Below are 18934 nucleotides of genomic sequence, written 5' to 3'. Positions count from 1 at the left end.
AACACTGAGGAACTGGGTCCAGTACTGAGCAGCAGGAATGTAACACTGAGGAACTGGCTCCAGTACTGAGCAGTAGAATGTAACACTGAGGAACTGGGTCCAGTACTGAGCAGTAGAATGTAACACTGAGAAACTGGGTCCAGTACCGAGCAGTATAATTTAACACTGAGGAACTGGGTCCAGAACCGAGCAGTATAATGTAACACTGAGGAACTGGGTCCAGTGCTGAGCAGTATAATGTAACACTGAGGAACTGGGTCCAGTACCGAGCAGTATAATGTAACACTGAGAAACTGGGTCCTGTACCGAGCAGTATAATGTAACACTGAGAAACTGGGTCCAGTACCGAGCAGTATAATGTAACACTGAGGAACTGGGTCCAGTACTGAGCAGTAGAATGTAACACTGAGGAACTGGGTCCAGTACCGAGCAGTATAATGTAACACTGAGGAACTGGGTCCAGTACTGAGCAGTAGAATGTAACACTGAGGAACTGGGTCGAGTACCGAGCAGTAGAATGTAACACTGAGGAACTGGGTCCAGTACTGAGCAGTAGAATGTAACACTGAGGAACTGGGTCCAGTACCGAGCAGTATAATGTAACACTGAGGAACTGGGTCCAGTACTGAGCAGTAGAATGTAACACTGAGGAACTGGGTCGAGTACCGAGCAGTAGAATGTAACACTGAGGAACTGGGTCCAGTACCGAGCAGTATAATGTAACACTGAGGAACTGGGTCCAGTACTGAGCAGCAGGAATGTAACACTGAGGAACTGGCTCCAGTACTGAGCAGTAGAATGTAACACTGAGGAACTGGGTCCAGTACTGAGCAGTTGAATGTAACACTGAGGAACTGGGTCCAGTACTGAGCAGTAGAATGTAACACTGAGGAACTGGGTCCAGTACTGAGCAGCAGGAATGTAACACTGAGGAACTGGCTCCAGTACTGAGCAGTAGAATGTAACACTGAGGAACTGGGTCCAGTACTGAGCAGTAGAATGTAACACTGAGGAACTGGGTCCAGTACTGAGCAGTAGAATGTAACACTGAGGAACTGGGTCCAGTACTGAGCAGCAGGAATGTAACACTGAGGAACTGGGTCCAGTACTGAGCAGTATAATGTAACAATGAGGAACTGGGTCCAGTACTGAGCATTAGAATGTAACACTGAAGAACTGGGTCCAGTACTGAGCAGTATAATGTAACACTGAGGAACTGGGTCGAGTACTGAGCAGTAGAATGTAACACTGAGGAACTGGGTTGAGTACTGAGCAGTATAATGTAACACTTAGGTACTGGGTCCAGTACCGGGCAGTAGAATGTAACACTGAGGAACTGGGTCCAGTACTGAGCAGTATAATGTAACACTGAGGAACTGTGTCCAGTACTGAGCAGCAGGAATGTAACACTGAGGAACTGGGTCCAGGACTGAGCAGTAGAATGTAACACTGAGGAACTGGCTCCAGTACTGAGCAGTAGAATGTAACACTGAGGAACTGGGTCCAGTACTGAGCAGTAGAATGTAACACTGAGGAACTGGGTCCAGTACTGAGCAGTAGAATGTAACACTGAGGAATTGGGTCCAGTACCGAGCAGTGGAATGTAACACTGAGGAACTGGGTCGAGTACTGAGCAGTAGAATGTAACACTGAGGAACTGGGTCGAGTACTGAGCAGTATAATGTAACACTGAGGAACTGGGTCCAGTACCGGGCAGTAGAATGTAACACTGAAGAACTGGGTCCAGTACTGAGCAGTATAATGTAACACTGAGGAACTGGGTCCAGTACTGAGCAGCAGGAATGTAACACTGAGGAACTGGGTCCAGGACTGAGCAGTAGAATGTAACACTGAGGAACTGGGTCCAGTACTGAGCAGCAGGAATGTAACACTGAGGAACTGGGTCCAATACTGAGCAGTATAATGTAACACTGAGGAACTGGGTCCAGTACTGAGCAGTAGAATGTAACACTGATGAACTGGGTCCAGTACTGAGCAGTAGAATGTAACACTGAGGAACTGGGTCCAGTACTGAGCACTAGAATGTAACACTGAGGAACTGGGTCGAGTACTGAGCATTAGAATGTAACACTGAGGAACTGGGTCCAGTACTGAGCAGTAGAATGTAACACTGAGGAATTGGGTCCAGTACCGAGCAGTGGAATGTAACACTGAGGAACTGGGTCGAGTACTGAGCAGTAGAATGTAACACTGAGGAACTGGGTCGAGTATTGAGCAGTATAATGTAACACTGAGGAACTGGGTCCAGTACCGGGCAGTAGAATGTAACACTGAGGAACTGGGTCCAGTACTGAGCAGTATAATGTAACACTGAGGAACTGGGTCCAGTACTGAGCAGCAGGAATGTAACACTGAGGAACTGGGTCCAGGACTGAGCAGTAGAATGTAACACTGAGGAACTGGGTCCAGTACTGAGCAGCAGGAATGTAACACTGAGGAACTGGGTCCAATACTGAGCAGTAGAATGTAACACTGAGGAACTGGGTCCAGTACTGAGCAGTAGAATGTAACACTGATGAACTGGGTCCAGTACTGAGCAGTAGAATGTAACACTGAGGAACTGGGTCCAGTACTGAGCACTAGAATGTAACACTGAGGAACTGGGTCGAGTACTGAGCAGCAGTAATGTAACACTGAGGAACTGGGTCCAGTACTGAGCAGCAGGAATGTAACACTGAGGAACTGGGTCCAGTACTGAGCAGTAGAATGTAACACTGAGGAACTGGGTCCAGTACTGAGCAGCAGGAATGTAACACTGAGGAACTGGATCCAGTACCGAGCAGTAAAATGTAACACTGAGAAACTGGGTCCAGTACCGAGCAGTATAATGTAACACTGGGGAACTGTGTCCAGTACCGAGCAGTATAATGTAACACTGACGAACTGGGTCCAGTACTGAGCAGTAGAATGTAACACTGAGGAACTGGGTCCAGTACTGAGCAGTAGAATGTAACACTGAGGAACTGGGTCCAGTACTGAGCAGCAGGAATGTAACACTGAGGAACTGGGTCCAGTACTGAGCAGCAGGAATGTAACACTGAGGAACTGGGTCCAGTACTGAGCAGTATAATGTAACACTGAGGAACTGGGTGCAGTACTGAGCAGTATAATGTAACACTGAGGAACTGGGTCCAGTACTGAGCAGTAGAATGTAACACTGAGGAACTGGGTCGAGTACCGAGCAGTATAATGTAACACTGAGGAACTGGGTCCAGTACTGAGCAGTAGAATGTAACACTGAGGAACTGGGTCCAGTACCGAGCAGTATAATGTAACACTGAGGAACTGGGTCCAGTACTGAGCAGTAGAATGTAACACTGAGGAACTGGCTCCAGTACTGAGCAGTAGAATGTAACACTGAGGAACTGGGTCCAGTACTGAGCAGCAGGAATGTAACACTGAGGAACTGGGTCCAGTACTGAGCAGTAGAATGTAACACTGAGGAACTGGCTCCAGTACTGAGCAGTAGAATGTAACACTGAGGAACTGGGTCGAGTACTGAGCAGCAGGAATGTAACACTGAGGAACTGGGTCCAGTACTGAGCATTAGAATGTAACACTGAGGAACTGGGTCCAGTACTGAGCAGCAGGAATGTAACACTGAGGAACTGGGTCCAGTACTGAGCAGCAGGAATGTAACACTGAGGAACTGGGTCCAGTACTGAGCAGTAGAATGTAACACTGAGGAACTGGGTCCAGTACTGAGCAGTAGAATGTAACACTGAGGAACTGGGTCGAGTACCGAGCAGTAGAATGTAACACTGAGGAACTGGGTCCAGTACTGAGCAGCAGAATGTAACACTGAGGAACTGGGTCCAGTACCGAGCAGTATAATGTAACACTGAGGAACTGGGTCCAGTACTGAGCAGCAGGAATGTAACACTGAGGAACTGGGTCCAGTACTGAGCAGTAGAATGTAACACTGAGGAACTGGATCCAGTACCGAGCAGTATAATGTAACACTGAGAAACTGGGTCCAGTACCGAGCAGTATAATGTAACACTGAGGAACTGGGTCCAGTACTGAGCAGTATAATGTAACACTGAGGAACTGGGTCCAGTACTGAGCAGTAGAATGTAACACTGAGGAACTGGGTCGAGTACCGAGCAGTAGAATGTAACACTGAGGAACTGGGTCCAGTACTGAGCAGTAGAATGTAACACTGAGGAACTGGGTCCAGCACCGAGCAGTATAATGTAACACTGAGGAACTGGGTCCAGTACTGAGCAGTAGAATGTAACACTGAGGAACTGGGTCGAGTACCGAGCAGTAGAATGTAACACTGAGGAACTGGGTCCAGTACTGAGCAGTAGAATGTAACACTGAGGAACTGGGTCCAGTACTGAGCAGTATAATGTAACACTGAGGAACTGGGTCCAGTACTGAGCAGTAGAATGTAACACTGAGGAACTGGGTCGAGTACCGAGCAGTAGAATGTAACACTGAGGAACTGGGTCCAGTACTGAGCAGTGGAATGTAACACTGAGGAACTGGGTCCAGTACCGAGCAGTATAATGTAACACTGAGGAACTGGGTCCAGTACTGAGCAGTAGAATGTAACACTGAGGAACTGGGTCCAGTACTGAGCAGTAGAATGTAACACTGAGGAACTGGGTCCAGTACTGAGCAGCAGGAATGTAACACTGAGGAACTGGGTCCAGTACTGAGCAGTATAATGTAACACTGAGGAACTGGGTCCAGTACTGAGCAGTATAATGTAACACTGAAGAACTGGGTCCAGTACTGAGCAGTATAATGTAACACTGAGGAACTGGGTCGAGTACTGAGCAGTAGAATGTAACACTGAGGAACTGGGTCGAGTACTGAGCAGTATAATGTAACACTGAGGAACTGGGTCCAGTACCGGGCAGTAGAATGTAACACTGAGGAACTGGGTCCAGTACTGAGCAGTATAATGTAACACCGAGGAACTGTGTCCAGTACTGAGCAGCAGGAATGTAACACTGAGGAACTGGATCCAGTACTGAGCAGCAGGAATGTAACACTGAGGAACTGGGTCCAGGACTGAGCAGTAGAATGTAACACTGAGGAACTGGCTCCAGTACTGAGCAGTAGAATGTAACACTGAGGAACTGGGTCCAGTACTGAGCAGTAGAATGTAACACTGAGGAACTGGGTCCAGTACAGAGCAGTAGAATGTAACACTGAGGAACTGGGTCCAGTACTGAGCAGCAGGAATGTAACACTGAGGAACTGGGTCCAGTACTGAGCAGTATAATGTAACACTGAGGAACTGGGTCCAGTACTGAGCAGTATAATGTAACACTGAGGAACTGGGTCGAGTACTGAGCAGTATAATGTAACACTGAGGAACTGGGTCGAGTACTGAGCAGTAGAATGTAACACTGAGGAACTGGGTCGAGTACTGAGCAGTATAATGTAACACTGAGGAACTGGGTCCAGTACCGGGCAGTAGAATGAAACACTGAGGAACTGGGTCCAGTACTGAGCAGTATAATGTAACACTGAGGAACTGGGTCCAGTACTGAGCAGCAGGAATGTAACACTGAGGAACTGGGTCCAGGACTGAGCAGTAGAATGTAACACTGAGGAACTGGCTCCAGTACTGAGCAGTAGAATGTAACACTGAGGAACTGGGTCCAGTCCTGAGCAGTAGAATGTAACACTGAGGAACTGGGTCCAGTACAGAGCAGTAGAATGTAACACTGAGGAACTGGGTCCAGTACTGAGCAGTAGAATGTAACACTGAGGAACTGGATCCAGTACCGAGCAGTATAATGTAACACTGAGAAACTGGGTCCAGTACGAGCAGTATAATGTAACACTGAGGAACTGGGTCCAGTACTGAGCAGTATAATGTAACACTGAGGAACTGGGTCCAGTACTGAGCAGTAGAATGTAACACTGAGGAACTGGGTCGAGTACCGAGCAGTAGAATGTAACACTGAGGAACTGGGTCCAGTACTGAGCAGTAGAATGTAACACTGAGGAACTGGGTCCTGTACTGAGCAGTAGAATGTAACACTGAGGAACTGGGTCCAGCACTGAGCAGTTGAGGTACCCTCAATAATGATGCTTAGAGATTAAACTGTAAAAAAGGCTTTATTAGGCTAATAACTATGCTGCAGATTTGGACGAGAGCTGACTGCTATACAGACCATGAGGCAGGCCTTTATGTATGGCTCCCAGATGGGCGGAGCCAGAGGCGGAGTCCCCAGGGTTCCAAGCCTGGTCTTAAAGGGGACATCACCTTACATGATGATAAGGCAGTAACCGTTCATCACATTCACCCCCTGTTTAAAAAGGAGTCCGGCGGGGGTGAAGTGCCATCATAGGTCCATCCGTCTCGGCGGCCGGATCATCCTCCTCGACCTCCTCAGTTCGGGCGGTGGTGCGTCGGGCACGGACGTCCCGGTTGAGGGCACATCTGGGAGCACAGCGGTCGGAGCTTCGGTCCGGGTCGGGGCAGAGGAACTAGGCAGGGCCGGGGGTAGCGGAGCCGGCGCCGGCAGGGTGTGTAAAGGGGGGGCACACGGTAGGATCTCACCAACGGGCGGTAGGGCCGGAAGGGGGTGTGTTGTATGGGGCGACGGGTCCTGCAGGGGAGCGGCGCGGGAAGGGGCGTCTGTGTTGGAGCATCCAGCGGGCGCCAGATCCCGGAGGGAAACCGTATCTTGCCTGCCGTCGGAGTACTCCACGTAGGCGTAACTGGGGTTGGCGTGGAGCAGTCGGACCTTTTCAACTAGGGGGTCCGTTTTATGGCTCCTCGCGTGCCTCCGGAGAAGAACAGGTCCCGGAGCCGTCAGCCAAGGTGGAAGCGAGACCTCGGAGGTAGACTTCCTGGGGAAGAGAAACAATCGCTCATGAGGGGTCTCATTTGTGGCCGTGCAGAGGAGTGACCTAATGGAGTGTAGGGCATCGGGTAGGACCTCCTGCCAGCGGGTGGTTGGGAGATTTCTCGACCGCAGGGCCAGAAGGACAGCCTTCCACACGGTCGCGTTCTCCCACTCCACCTGCCCGTTTCCCCGTGGGTTATAGCTGGTCGTTCTGCTCGAGGCGATGCCTTTGCTGAGCAGATACTGACGCAGTTCATCGCTCATGAACGATGTACCCTGGTCGCTGTGGATATAAGCAGGGAAACCGAACAGGGTGAAGATGCTGTGCAGTGCCTTAATCACCGTGGCTGAGGTCATGTCGGTGCAGGGAATGGCGAATGGGAAACGGGAGAACTCATCGATCACGGTGAGGAAATAGGCATAATGGTTGGTGGACGGGAGGGGCCCCTTGAAGTCCACGCTCAGTCGCTCAAAGGGGCCCGAGGCCTTCACGAGCTGAACCTTGTCTGGCCGATAGAAGTGCAGTTTGCACTCCGCACAGACCTGGCAGGCCCTGACCATGGCCTTGACCTCCTTGGTTGAGTAAGGTAGGTTGCGGGACTTGATGAAATGGACGAGCCGGGTAACCCCCGGGTGGCAGAGGTCATTGTGGATGGCTTGCAGGCGGTCCGCCTGCGCGTTGGCGCATGTGCCGCGGGACAGGGCATCTGGGGGCTCGTTGAGCTCCACTGGACGATACTTGATATCGTACGAGTAGGTGGAGAGTTCGATCCTCCACCTCAAAATGTTATCGTTTTTTATTTTGCCCCGTTGCGTGTTATCGAACATATAGGCGACCGACCGTTGGTCGGTGACGAGGGTAAACCTCCTACCGGCGAGGTAGTGTCTCCAGCACCGCACAGCCTCCACAATGGCTTGTGCCTCCTTTTCGACTGCAGAGTGTCGAATCTCGGAGGCGGTGAGGGTTCGGGAGAAGAACGCTACTGGTCTGCCTCCTTGATTGAGGGTAGCAGCCAGGGCGATGTCTGATGCATCGCTCTCTACCTGGAAAGGGATGGTTTCGTCCACCGCGTGCATGGCGGCCTTGATGATGTCGGCCTTGATGCGGTTGAAGGCCAATTGAGCCTCAGCCGAGAGGGGAAAAGTGGTAGTCTTTAGGAGTGGGCGGGCTTTGTCCGCATACTTGGGGACCCACCGGGCGTAATAGGAGAAAAGCCCCAAGCACCGTTTGAGGGCCTTGAGGCTGCGGGGGAGAGGGAGTTCCTTAAGGGGGCGCATGCGGTCGGGGTCGGGACCTAGGACCCCGTCTTCCACGACATAGCCGAGGATGGCCAGCCGGGTGGTGTGGAAAACGCATTTGCCCTCGTTATAGGTCAGGTTAAGGGCTCGGGCAGTCTGGAGGAACTTTTTGAGGTTAGCGTCATGGTCCTGCTGATCATGGCCCCAGATGGTGACATTGTCCAAGTACGGGTATGTAGCCCGCAAACCGTACTGGTCCACCATTTGGTCCATTGCCCTTTGAAAGACGGAGACCCCATTTGTGACACCAAAGGGGACCCTGAGGAAGTGGAAGAGCCGGCCGGCTGCTTCGAAGGCAGTATAGGGGCGGTCTTTTGGTTGGATGGGGAGCTGGTGGTAGGCAGATTTGAGGTCGACCGTGGAAAAGACTCGGTATTGGGCGATCCGATTTACCAGTTCCGCGATGCGAGGAAGGGGGTACGCATCAAGCTGCGTGAATCGGTTTATGGTCTGGCTATAATCCACGACCATCCGTTTCTTCTCCCCGGACCGGACTACCACCACTTGCGCTCTCCAAGGGCTGTTGCTAGCCTCGATGACCCCCTCTCCCAATAAACGCTGGACCTCTGACTTGATAAAAGCCATATCTTGGGCACTGTATCGCCGGCTCCTGGTGGCGACGGGCTTACAGTCGGGAGTGAGGTTAGCGAATAGCGAGGGGGGTGCGACTTTCAGTGTCGCAAGTCAGCACAACGTGAGGGGGGGCAAGGGTCCGCCGAACTTCAGTGTCAGGCTTCGGTGGCTGCACTGGAAATCCAGTCCGAGCAGCAGGGGGGCACAGAGGTGAGGGAGGATATGAAATTTGAAACGGGTGTATTTGGCACCCTGGATCGAGAGATCCGCAATACAGTACCCCGTGATTTGTACCGAGTGGGACCCAGATGCGAGGGCTATGGTTTGGGATGTGGGATGGGTGCGTAGGGAGCAGCGCCTTACCGTTTCAGGGTGGATAAAGCTCTCCGTGCTCCCGGAGTCGAAGAGGCATGCAGTGTCGTGCCCGTTGACCTGGACCTGCATCATGGAGTTCTGCAGGTGTTTGGGCCGAGTTTGATTGAGGGTGATCACACCCAGTCGCGGGTAGTCGGAGTCATAAAATGGCCGCTGCCATTGGTCACACGTGTCGGGTCGAGAAGTTGGCCGCCGACCAGATGGCCGCTCCCATGATTCGCACGAGGCTGATGACGCGTCAGAAGAGGACGTGTCGGGTCGGTGCGCCGCAGCATTGCGAGGCCTGCGGGCCTGACAGCCTGATTTTCGGGCCGGCTGTTCTTTGTTTTTCTGGCCCCTGGGTCTGGCCAGGCAGACCCTCGCAAAGTGCCCTTTCTTCCCGCAGTCGCTGCAGATCGCGGAGCGGGCTGGGCAGCGTGGGCGTGGGTGCTGGCCCTGCCCGCAGAAGTAGCAAGGTGTGCCCCCATGGTGAGCGGGTCGCCGCGTGGCGCAGGCCTGTAATATGGGCGAGTCTGAGGAAGTCCGGGGGGGCTGGCAGAGTCCGCGGGGTACGTACCCAAGTTATGTCGGGCCACCTCCAGCGAGGAGGCGAGCATTAGCGTCTCCTGGAGGTCTTTTGCCCCGTTTTCGAGCAGTCGTTGCCAGATGTAGGTCGAGCGGATGCCGGACACGAAAGAATCTCTGATGTGCAGGTTCATATGGACTTCCCCTGTCACATCCTGATGGTCACAGTCCCTGGCCAGCGCGGTGAGTTTCTCAACAAACTCGTCGAGCGATTCCCCCGAGCGCTGCCGGCAGGTAGAGAGCAGATGCCGGGCGTGCACCTCATTGACGGGTTTGACAAACCGCTTGCGGAGCAACTCAATCGCTTCCTCATAAATCGTCGCCTTTTCGAGCGTGGCGGAGATTCTATGACTCACCCGGGCGTGGAGTAGACGCAGCTTGCGTGGCCCCAGGATGGGAGTCTCTGCGGAGTCCAGGTAGGCCTCGAAGCACCGCAGCCAGAATTAAAAAATTTCCTTTGCCTCCGGAGTTCGTGCTTCCAGATTGAGCTTCTCTGGTTTTAGGCCTGCGTCCATCCTGAATCTAGTTTAGCCTAATAAATTGAGGTAACCTCAATAATGATGCTGAGAGATTAAACTGTCAAGAAGGCTTTATTAGGCTAATAACTATGCTACAGATTTGGACGAGAGCTGACTGCTATACAGACCATGAGGCAGGCCTTTATGTATGGCTCCCAGATGGGCGGAGCCAGAGGCGGAGTCCCCAGGGTTCCAAGCCTGGTCTTAAAGGGGACATCACCTTACATGATGATAAGGCAGTAACCGTTCATCACAGCAGTATAATGTAACACTGAGAAACTGGGTCCAGTACTGAGCAGTAGAATGTAACACTGAGGAACTGGGTCGAGTACCGAGCAGTATAATGTAACACTGAGGAACTGGGTCCAGTACTGAGCATTAGAATGTAACACTGAGGAACTGGGTCCAGTACTGAGCAGCAGGAATGTAACACTGAGGAACTGGGTCCAGTACAGAGCAGTAGAATGTAACACTGAGGAACTGGGTCCAGTACTGAGCAGTATAATGTAACACTGAGAAACTGGGTCCAGTACTGAGCAGTAGAATGTAACACTGAGAAACTGGGTCCAGTACTGAGCAGTAGAATGTAACACTGAGAAACTGGGTCCAGTACTGAGCAGTAGAATGTAACACTGAGGAACTGGGTCCAGTACCGAGCAGTATAATGTAACACTGAGGAACTGGGTCCAGTACTGAGCAGTAGAATGTAACACTGAGGAACTGGGTCCAGTACTGAGCAGCAGGAATGTAACACTGAGGAACTGGGTCCAGTACTGAGCAGTAGAATGTAACACTGAGGAACTGGGTCCAGTACTGAGCAGTAGAATGTAACACTGAGGAACTGGGTCCAGTACTGAGCAGCAGGAATGTAACACTGAGGAACTGGGTCCAGTACTGAGCAGTATAAAGTAACACTGAGGAACTGGGTCCAGTACTGAGCAGTAGAATGTAAAACTGAGGAACTGGGTCCAGTACCGGGCAGTAGAATGTAACACTGAGGAACTGGGTCCAGTACCGAGCAGTAGAATGTAACACTGAGGAACTGGGTCCAGTACCGAGCAGTAGAATGTAACACTGAGGAACTGGGTCCAGTACTGAGCAGTAGAATGTAACACTGAGGAACTGGGTCCAGTACTGAGCAGTAGAATGTAAAACTGAGGAACTGGGTCGAGTACTGAGCAGTAGAATGTAACACTGAGGAACTGGGTCCAGTACCGAGCAATAGAATGTAACACTGAGGAACTGGGTCGAGTACTGAGCAGTATAATGTATCACTGAGGAACTGGGTCCAGTACTGAGCAGTAGAATGTAACACTGAGGAACTGGGTCCAGTACTGAGCAGTAGAATGTAACACTGAGTGTGGTAGTATGTATTGGGGGTCATGTGGGACTGGAAGCCCTAATGTCATTGGCTGACAGATCCCGGGTCCTGGTTGGCTGTTGACCTCTAGCTCCGCCCTGAAGGCGGAGTATAAGAAGCCGGAGTCTTCCCCCGCAGGCCAGTTTACTATCGAGCTGCGGGGGAATAGACACGCTTAATAAAGCCTCATCGACTTCACTCTATTCGTCTCACGGAGTCTTTGTGCGCTACACTGAGGAACTGGGTCCAGTACTGAGCAGCAGGAATGTAACACTGAGGAACTGGGTCCAGTACTGAGCAGTAGGATGTAACACTGAGGAACTGGGTCCAGTACTGAGCAGTAGAATGTAACACTGAGGAACTGGGTCCAGTACTGAGCAGTAGAATGTTACACTGAGGAACTGGGTCCAGTACTGAGCAGCAGGAATGTAACACTGAGGAACTGGGTCCAGTACTGAGCAGTAGGATGTAACACTGAGGAACTGGGTCCAGTACTGAGCAGTAGAATGTAACACTGAGGAACTGGGTCCAGTACAGAGCAGTAGAATGTAACACTGAGGAACTGGGTCCAGTACTGAGCAGTAGAATGTAACACTGAGGAACTGGGTCCAGTACTGAGCAGTAGAATGTAACACTGAGGAACTGGGTCCAGTACTGAGCAGTAGAATGTAACACTGAGGAACTGGGTCCAGTACTGAGCAGCAGGAATGTAACACTGAGGAACTGGGTCCAGTACTGAGCAGTAGAATGTAACACTGAGGAACTGGGTCCAGTACCGAGCAGTAGAATGTAACACTGAGGAACTGGGTCCAGTACTGAGCAGTAGAATGTAGCACTGAGGAACTGGGTCCAGTACTGAGCAGCAGGAATGTAACACTGATGAACTGGGTCCAGTACTGAGCAGTAGAATGTAACACTGAGGAACTGGGTCCAGTACTGAGCAGTAGAATGTAACACTGAGAAACTGGGTCCAGTCCTGAGCAGTAGAATGTAACACTGAGGAACTGGGTCCAGTACCGAGCAGTAGAATGTAACACTGAGGAACTGGGTCCAGTACTGAGCAGTAGAATGTAACACTGAGGAACTGGGTCCAGTACTGAGCAGTAGAATGTAACACTGAGAAACTGGGTCCAGTACTGAGCAGTAGAATGTAACACTGAGGAACTGGGTCCAGTACTGAGCAGTAGAATGTAACACTGAGGAACTGGGTCCAGTACTGAGCAGTAGAATGTAACACTGAGGAACTGGGTCCAGTACTGAGCAGTAGAATGTAACACTGAGGAACTGGGTCCAGTACTGAGCAGTAGAATGTTACACTGAGGATCTGGGTCCAGTTCTGAGCAGTAGAATGTAACACTGAGGAACTGGGTCCAGTACTGAGCAGTAGAATGTAACACTGAGGAACTGGGCGTAGCGCACAAAGACTCCGAGAGACGAATAGAGTGAAGTCGATGAGGCTTTATTAAGCGTGACTGTTCCCCCACAGTTCAGTAGTAGACTGCCTGCGGGGGAGGACTCCTGGTACTTATACTCCGCCTTCAGGGCGGAGCTAGAGGTCAACGTCCAACCAGGACCCGGGATCTGTCAGCCAATGACATCACGGCTTCACAGTCCCACATGACCCCTAATGCATACTACCACATTCACCCCTTGTTAAAAATGAACCCGGCGGGGTGATGCTTCGCATGGTGGTAAGGGTTTACAAGGCTGGTCCTGGGAGGAAAACCTTTGCATGTTATTACAGTATGTACAAGGTTTTTTTTCTGTTTCGAACTATTTACAGTAATCGTCAGGAAAAAAAACAAAATGTTCTCGTTAAAAGTCCACATATTGTAGTGTTAGATCGACGCCACGAGTCGGTCGGGCGGTCTGGTCGTTCGTGTCGATCGCCTCGGCCCCGGTGGTGGTGGTGGTGCTTGTTCCGGTGTTGTCGTCTCCGGGAGCCTTACGGTTTCAGCTTGGGCTTCACTCCTGGTCGGGCCTGGGAGGAGGACCGATCCTCCTGGGAAGAGGGCGGTCGCGGGGTGCGGTGGTGGAAGGAAGGGGGTGATTGGTGTCGGGGGGGTGTGTGTGTTGCCGGCGGGCACCAGATCTCGCAGGGAGACCGTGTCCTGTCGGCCGTCGGGGTACTCCACATAAGCGTACTGCGGGTTCGCGTGAAGGAGGTGAACCCTTTCGATCAACGGGTCCGACTTGTGCGCCCGCACATGTTTTCGGAGCAAGATGGGTCCTGGGGCCACCAGCCAGGTCGGCAGCGACGTTCCAGAGGAGGACTTCCTGGGGAAGACAAGGAGGCGCTCATGAGGCGTTTGGTTAGTGCTAGTACACAGTAGTGACCGGATGGAGTGGAGGGCGTCCGGGAGGAACTCCTGCCACCATGAAACTGGGAGGTCCCTGGACCGTAGGGCCAGTAGGACGGTCTTCCAGACCGTGCCGTTCTCCCTCTCTACTTGCCCGTTCCCCCGGGGGTTGTAGCTGGTCGTCCTGCTCGAGGCTATACCGTTGCTGAGCAGGAACTGGCGCAGCTCGTCACTCATGAAGGAGGACCCCCTGTCGCTGTGGACGTATGCGGGGCAACCGAACAGTGTGAATATGGTGTTCAGGGCTTTAATGACTGTGGCCGCGGTCATGTCAGGGCAGGGGATGGCGAATGGGAAGCGGGAGTACTCGTCCACCACATTAAGGAAGTATATGTTGCGGTCGGTGGAGGGGAGGGGTCCTTTGAAATCCAGACTAAGGCGTTCAAAGGGGCGGGAATCTTTAATCAGGTGCGCACCATCCGGCCTGAAAAAATGCGGTTTGCACTCTGCGCAGATGTGGCAGTTCCTTGTGACTGTACGGACCTCCTCTAAAGAGTATGGGAGGTTGCGGGACTTAATAAAGTGGTAGAACCGAGTGACCCCCGGGTGGCACAGGTCCTCGTGGAGGGTTTGGAGGCGGTTAATTTGTGCGTTGGCACATGTGCTGCGGGATAGGGCATTGGACGGCTCGTTCAGCTTTCCGGGATGATACACGATCTCGTAGTTGAAGGTGGAGAGCTCGATCCTCCACCTTAAGATCTTGTCGTTTTTGATTTTGCCCCGCTGTGCATTATCGAACATGAAGGCTACCGACCGTTGGTCCGTGAGGAGAGTGAATCTCCTGCCGGCCAGGTAATGCCTCCAATGTTGCACCGCTTCCACTGTGGCTTGGGCTTCTTTTCCACTGAGGAGTGGCGGATTTCTGAAGCGTGGAGGGTTCGGGAGAAAAAGGCCACGGGTCTGCCCGCTTGGTTAAGGGTGGCCGCTAGAGCTACGTCGGAGGCGTCGCTCTCGACCTGGAAGGGGAGGGACTCGTCGATGGCGCACATCGTGGCCTTTGCGATATCGGCTTTGATACGGCTGAAGGCCTGGCAAGCCTCTGTCGACAGAGGGAAGGTCGTGGTCTGTATTAGGGGGCGGGCCTTGTCTGCGTACTGGGGGACCCACTGGGCGTAGTATGAAAAGAACCCCAGGCAGCGTTTTAGGGCTTTTGAGCAGTGCGGGAGGGGAAATTCCATGAGGGCGCGCATACGTTCGGGGTCGGGGCCTATTATCCCATTGCGCACTACGTAGCCCAGGATGGCTAGCCGGTTTGTGCTAAAAACGCACTTGTCCTCGTTGTACGTGAGGTTCAAGGCTTTAGCGGTCTGGAGGAATTTTTGGAGGTTGGCGTCGTGGTCCTGCTGATCGTGGCCGCAGATGGTTACATTGTCGAGATACGGGAACGTGGCCCGTAACCCGTGTTGATCAACCATTCGGTTCATCTCTCGTTGGAAGACCGAGACCCCGTTTGTGACGCCAAATGGGACCCTTAGGAAATGGTATAATCGCCCGTCTACCTCGAAGGCTGTGTACTTGCGGTCACTTGGGCGGATGGGGAGCTGATGGTAGGCGGACTTGAGGTCCACGGTGGAGAAGACCTTATATTGGGCAATCCGATTGACCATGTCGGATATGCGGGGGAGAGGGTACGCGTCTAGTTGTGTGTACCTGTTGATGGTCTGGCTATAGTCAATGACCATCCTTTGCTTCTCCCCTGTCTTTACTACTACCACCTGTGCTCTCCAGGGACTATTGCTGGCCTGGATTATGCCTTCCTTTAGTAGCCGCTGGACTTCGGACCGAATGAAGGTCCGGTCCTGGGCGCTGTCCGGTCTGCTCCTAGTGGCGACGGGTTTGCAATCCGGGGTGAGGTTTGCAAACAAGGATGGGGGTTGCACCTTGAGGGTTGCGAGGCCGCAGATTGTGAGTGGGGGTATTGGGCCGCCGAATTTGAAGGTTAGGCTCTGTAGATTGCACTGGAAGTCTAATCCCAGTAATGTGGGAACGCAGAGTTGGGGAAGGACGTAGAGCCTGTAGTTTTTGAACTCCCTCCCTTGCACCGTTAGGGTAACTATGCAGAAGCCTTTGATCTGTACGGAGTGGGATCCTGCAGCTAGGGAAATCTTTTGTGCGCTGGGACGGATGGTCAAAGAACAGCGTCTTACCGTGTCGGGGTGGATAAAGCTCTCCGTGCTCCCGGAGTCGACCAGGCATGGTGTCTCGTGCTCGTTTATCAGCACCGTTGTCGTCGTCGTCTGGAGCGTCCGGGGCCGTGCTTGGTCCAGCGTCATTGAAGCCAGACGTGGTTGTAATGGTTGAGCGTCTTCTTCGAGCCCCGTGGAGCCGTCGACACTGGGCTCCGTTGTTGCCGTCCAAGATGGCGTCGGGGGTGAACAAGATGGCTGCCCCCATGCATCGCACATGGCTGGGGGGTCACAAGATGGCGGCGGGGTGGACAAAATGGCCGCCCCCATGCGTCGCACAGGTCTGGGGTGGTCCAAGATGGCGGCGCCCTTCCTCCCCTCGTGGTGGCCGGGACCCAAAATGGCGGCGCCTGCGGGTTGCACATGGGGCGCTGGGGGGGTTGGGGAGCGTTAGGAACACGCAGGACTCCCTCTTCTCTGGGGACAGCGGTGGCCGGGACCCAAAGTGGTAGCGCCGGCGGGTCATACATGGGGCGCGGGGGGGGGTGCTTGGGAGCGTAAACGGCGTGCAGGGCTCCCTGTTCTCCGGGGAGAGCGGTGGTCGGGACCCAGAGTGGTTGCGCCTGCGGGTCGTACATGGGGCGCTGGGGGGGTTGGGGAGCGTAAACGGCGTGCAGGGCTCCCTGTTCTCCCGGGACAGCGGCGACCTCGCGGGACCGGCACACAGCCGCGAAATGGCCCTTTTTCCCGCAGCTCTTACAGATCGCTGCGCGGGCCGGGCAGCGCTGCCGGGGGTGTTTCGCCTGGCCGCAGAAATAGCAGCGGGCTCCCCCGGTGCGACTTGGCGTTTGAACCGCGCAAGCCTGTGGGGTGTCCGGGGGGGGGGGGTGGGTTTGTCGCGACGGGTGCGTATGGAGCCCAATGGGCTGCCGCGCGGTCGGGGCCGTAGTCGCGGGTATTTCACGCGGCCACGTCTAGGGAGGCTGCTAGGGCCCGTGCCTCTGAGAGTTCTAGCGACTCGTTTTCTAAAAGTCTTTGGCGGATTTGGGAGGAGTTCATACCTGCCACAAAAGCATCGCGCATTAACATGTCCGTGTGTTCATTTGCGTTCACCGGCGGGCAGCTGCAGGCCCGTCCCAAAATTAGTAGCGCGGCGTAGAATTCATCTATCGATTCTCCGGGACTTTGCCGTCTCGTTGCGAGTTGATAGCGAGCGTAGATCTGGTTTACTGGGCGAACATAGAGACTTTTTAGTGCTGCGAACGCCGTCTGGAAATCCTTTGCGTCTTCGATGTGGGAGAAAATCTCCGTGCTTAACCTCGAGTGCAGGACCTGTAGCTTTTGGTCTTCTGTGACCCGGCCGGGGGCCGTTCTGAGGTAGGCCTCGAAACAAGCCTGCCAGTACTTGAAAGCTGTTGCTGCGTTCACTGCGTGGGGGCTGATCCTCAGGCATTCCGGGATGATCCTGAGCTACATAGTCCTTTAGTCACGCTTAATAAATTGTAGCGCACAAAGACTCCGAGAGACGAATAGAGTGAAGTCGATGAGGCTTTATTAAGCGTGACTGTTCCCCCGCAGTTCAGTAGTAGACTGCCTGCGGGGGAGGACTCCTGGTACTTATACGCCGCCTTCAGGGCGGAGCTAGAGGTCAACGTCCAACCAGGACCCGGGATCTGTCAGCCAATGACATCACGGCTTCACAGTCCCACATGACCCCTAATGCATACTACCACACTGGGTCCAGTACTGAGCAGTAGAATGTAACACTGAGGAACTGGGTCCAGTACTGAGCAGTAGAATGTAACACTGAGGAACTGGCTCCAGTACTGAGCAGTAGAATGTAACACTGAGGAACTGGGTCCAGTACTGAGCAGTAGAATGTACACTGAGGAACTGGGTCCAGTACTGAGCAGTATAATATAATACTGAGGAACTGGGTCCAGTACTGAGCAGTAGAATGTAACACTGAGGAACTGGGTCCAGTACTGAGCAGTAGAATGTAACACTGAGGAACTGGGTCCAGTACTGAGCAGTATAATATAATACTGAGGAACTGGGTCCAGTACTGAGCAGTATGTAGCGCAACAATTACTCACAAGTCGAGAAGTGATGAAGTAAATCGAGGCTTTATTAAGCAAGACTTGTTCCCCAGCAGCCCAGTTACAGAATGTGGCTGCTGGGAGAACTCGAGCTCTTATACTCCGCCTTGCTGGGTGGAGCCAGCAGGCGGCAGATCCAACCAGGACCCAGTGCCTGTCTGCCAATCGCCTCTCGGCTTCACAGGTACGGTGCCACCCCTAATACATACCACCACATTCACCACTTGTTAAAAAGGAAACCAGCGGGGTGGTGGGTTGCATGGTGGTAGGGGTTTACAAGGCTGTTCCTGGAGCTAGTTTCATACAGTGGCTATGCATTTAGCTCAACAGTTAACTATTTTCAGGTTTTGTCAGAATTATTTACAGATTTTTGTCACGCGGATTCCACGAGTCGAGCGGGTGCCCTGGTCGTCCTTGTCGATCGCCTCAGCCCCGGTGGTGATGCAGGTGCTGGCTCGGGCACTGTCATCTCTGGGAGCGTTGCGCTGTTCGTACCTGTTTCTTTTCTCCTGGGCGGGCACGGGAGGAGGACCGATACACCCAGGAAGGGAGCGGCTGTGAGGTGCGCTTGTGGGAGGGAGGGGGTGATTGGTGTTGGAGGTGTGTGTGTGGTTCCGGCGGGTGCCAGGTCCCGCAGGGAGACCATGTCCTGTCGGCCTTCGGGGTACGCCACGTAGGCGTACTGAGGGTTTGCGTGGAGATGGTGAACCCTCTCGACCAACGGGTCCGATTTGTGCGCCCGCACATGCTTTCGGAGCAAGATGGGTCCTGGGGCTGCCAGCCAGGTCGGCAGCGAAGTTCCGGAGGAGGACTTCCTATGG

General features: G+C 53.2%; 1 protein-coding gene across 1 annotated transcript in view; it reads left to right on the top strand.

Annotated features, from left to right (window-relative positions):
• The window catches only part of LOC140420984 (kelch-like protein 4), a 564196-nt gene that overhangs the window by 194804 nt on the left and 350458 nt on the right, over positions 1 to 18934 (top strand). The gene's annotated exons all lie outside the window — the stretch shown is intronic.

The sequence above is a fragment of the Scyliorhinus torazame genome, chromosome 5 (assembly GCF_047496885.1).
Source record: "Scyliorhinus torazame isolate Kashiwa2021f chromosome 5, sScyTor2.1, whole genome shotgun sequence".
Lineage (NCBI taxonomy): Eukaryota > Metazoa > Chordata > Chondrichthyes > Carcharhiniformes > Scyliorhinidae > Scyliorhinus > Scyliorhinus torazame.
The sequence above is the reverse complement of the archived record's forward strand: the minus strand, read 5'-3'. Positions and strand labels throughout refer to the sequence as shown.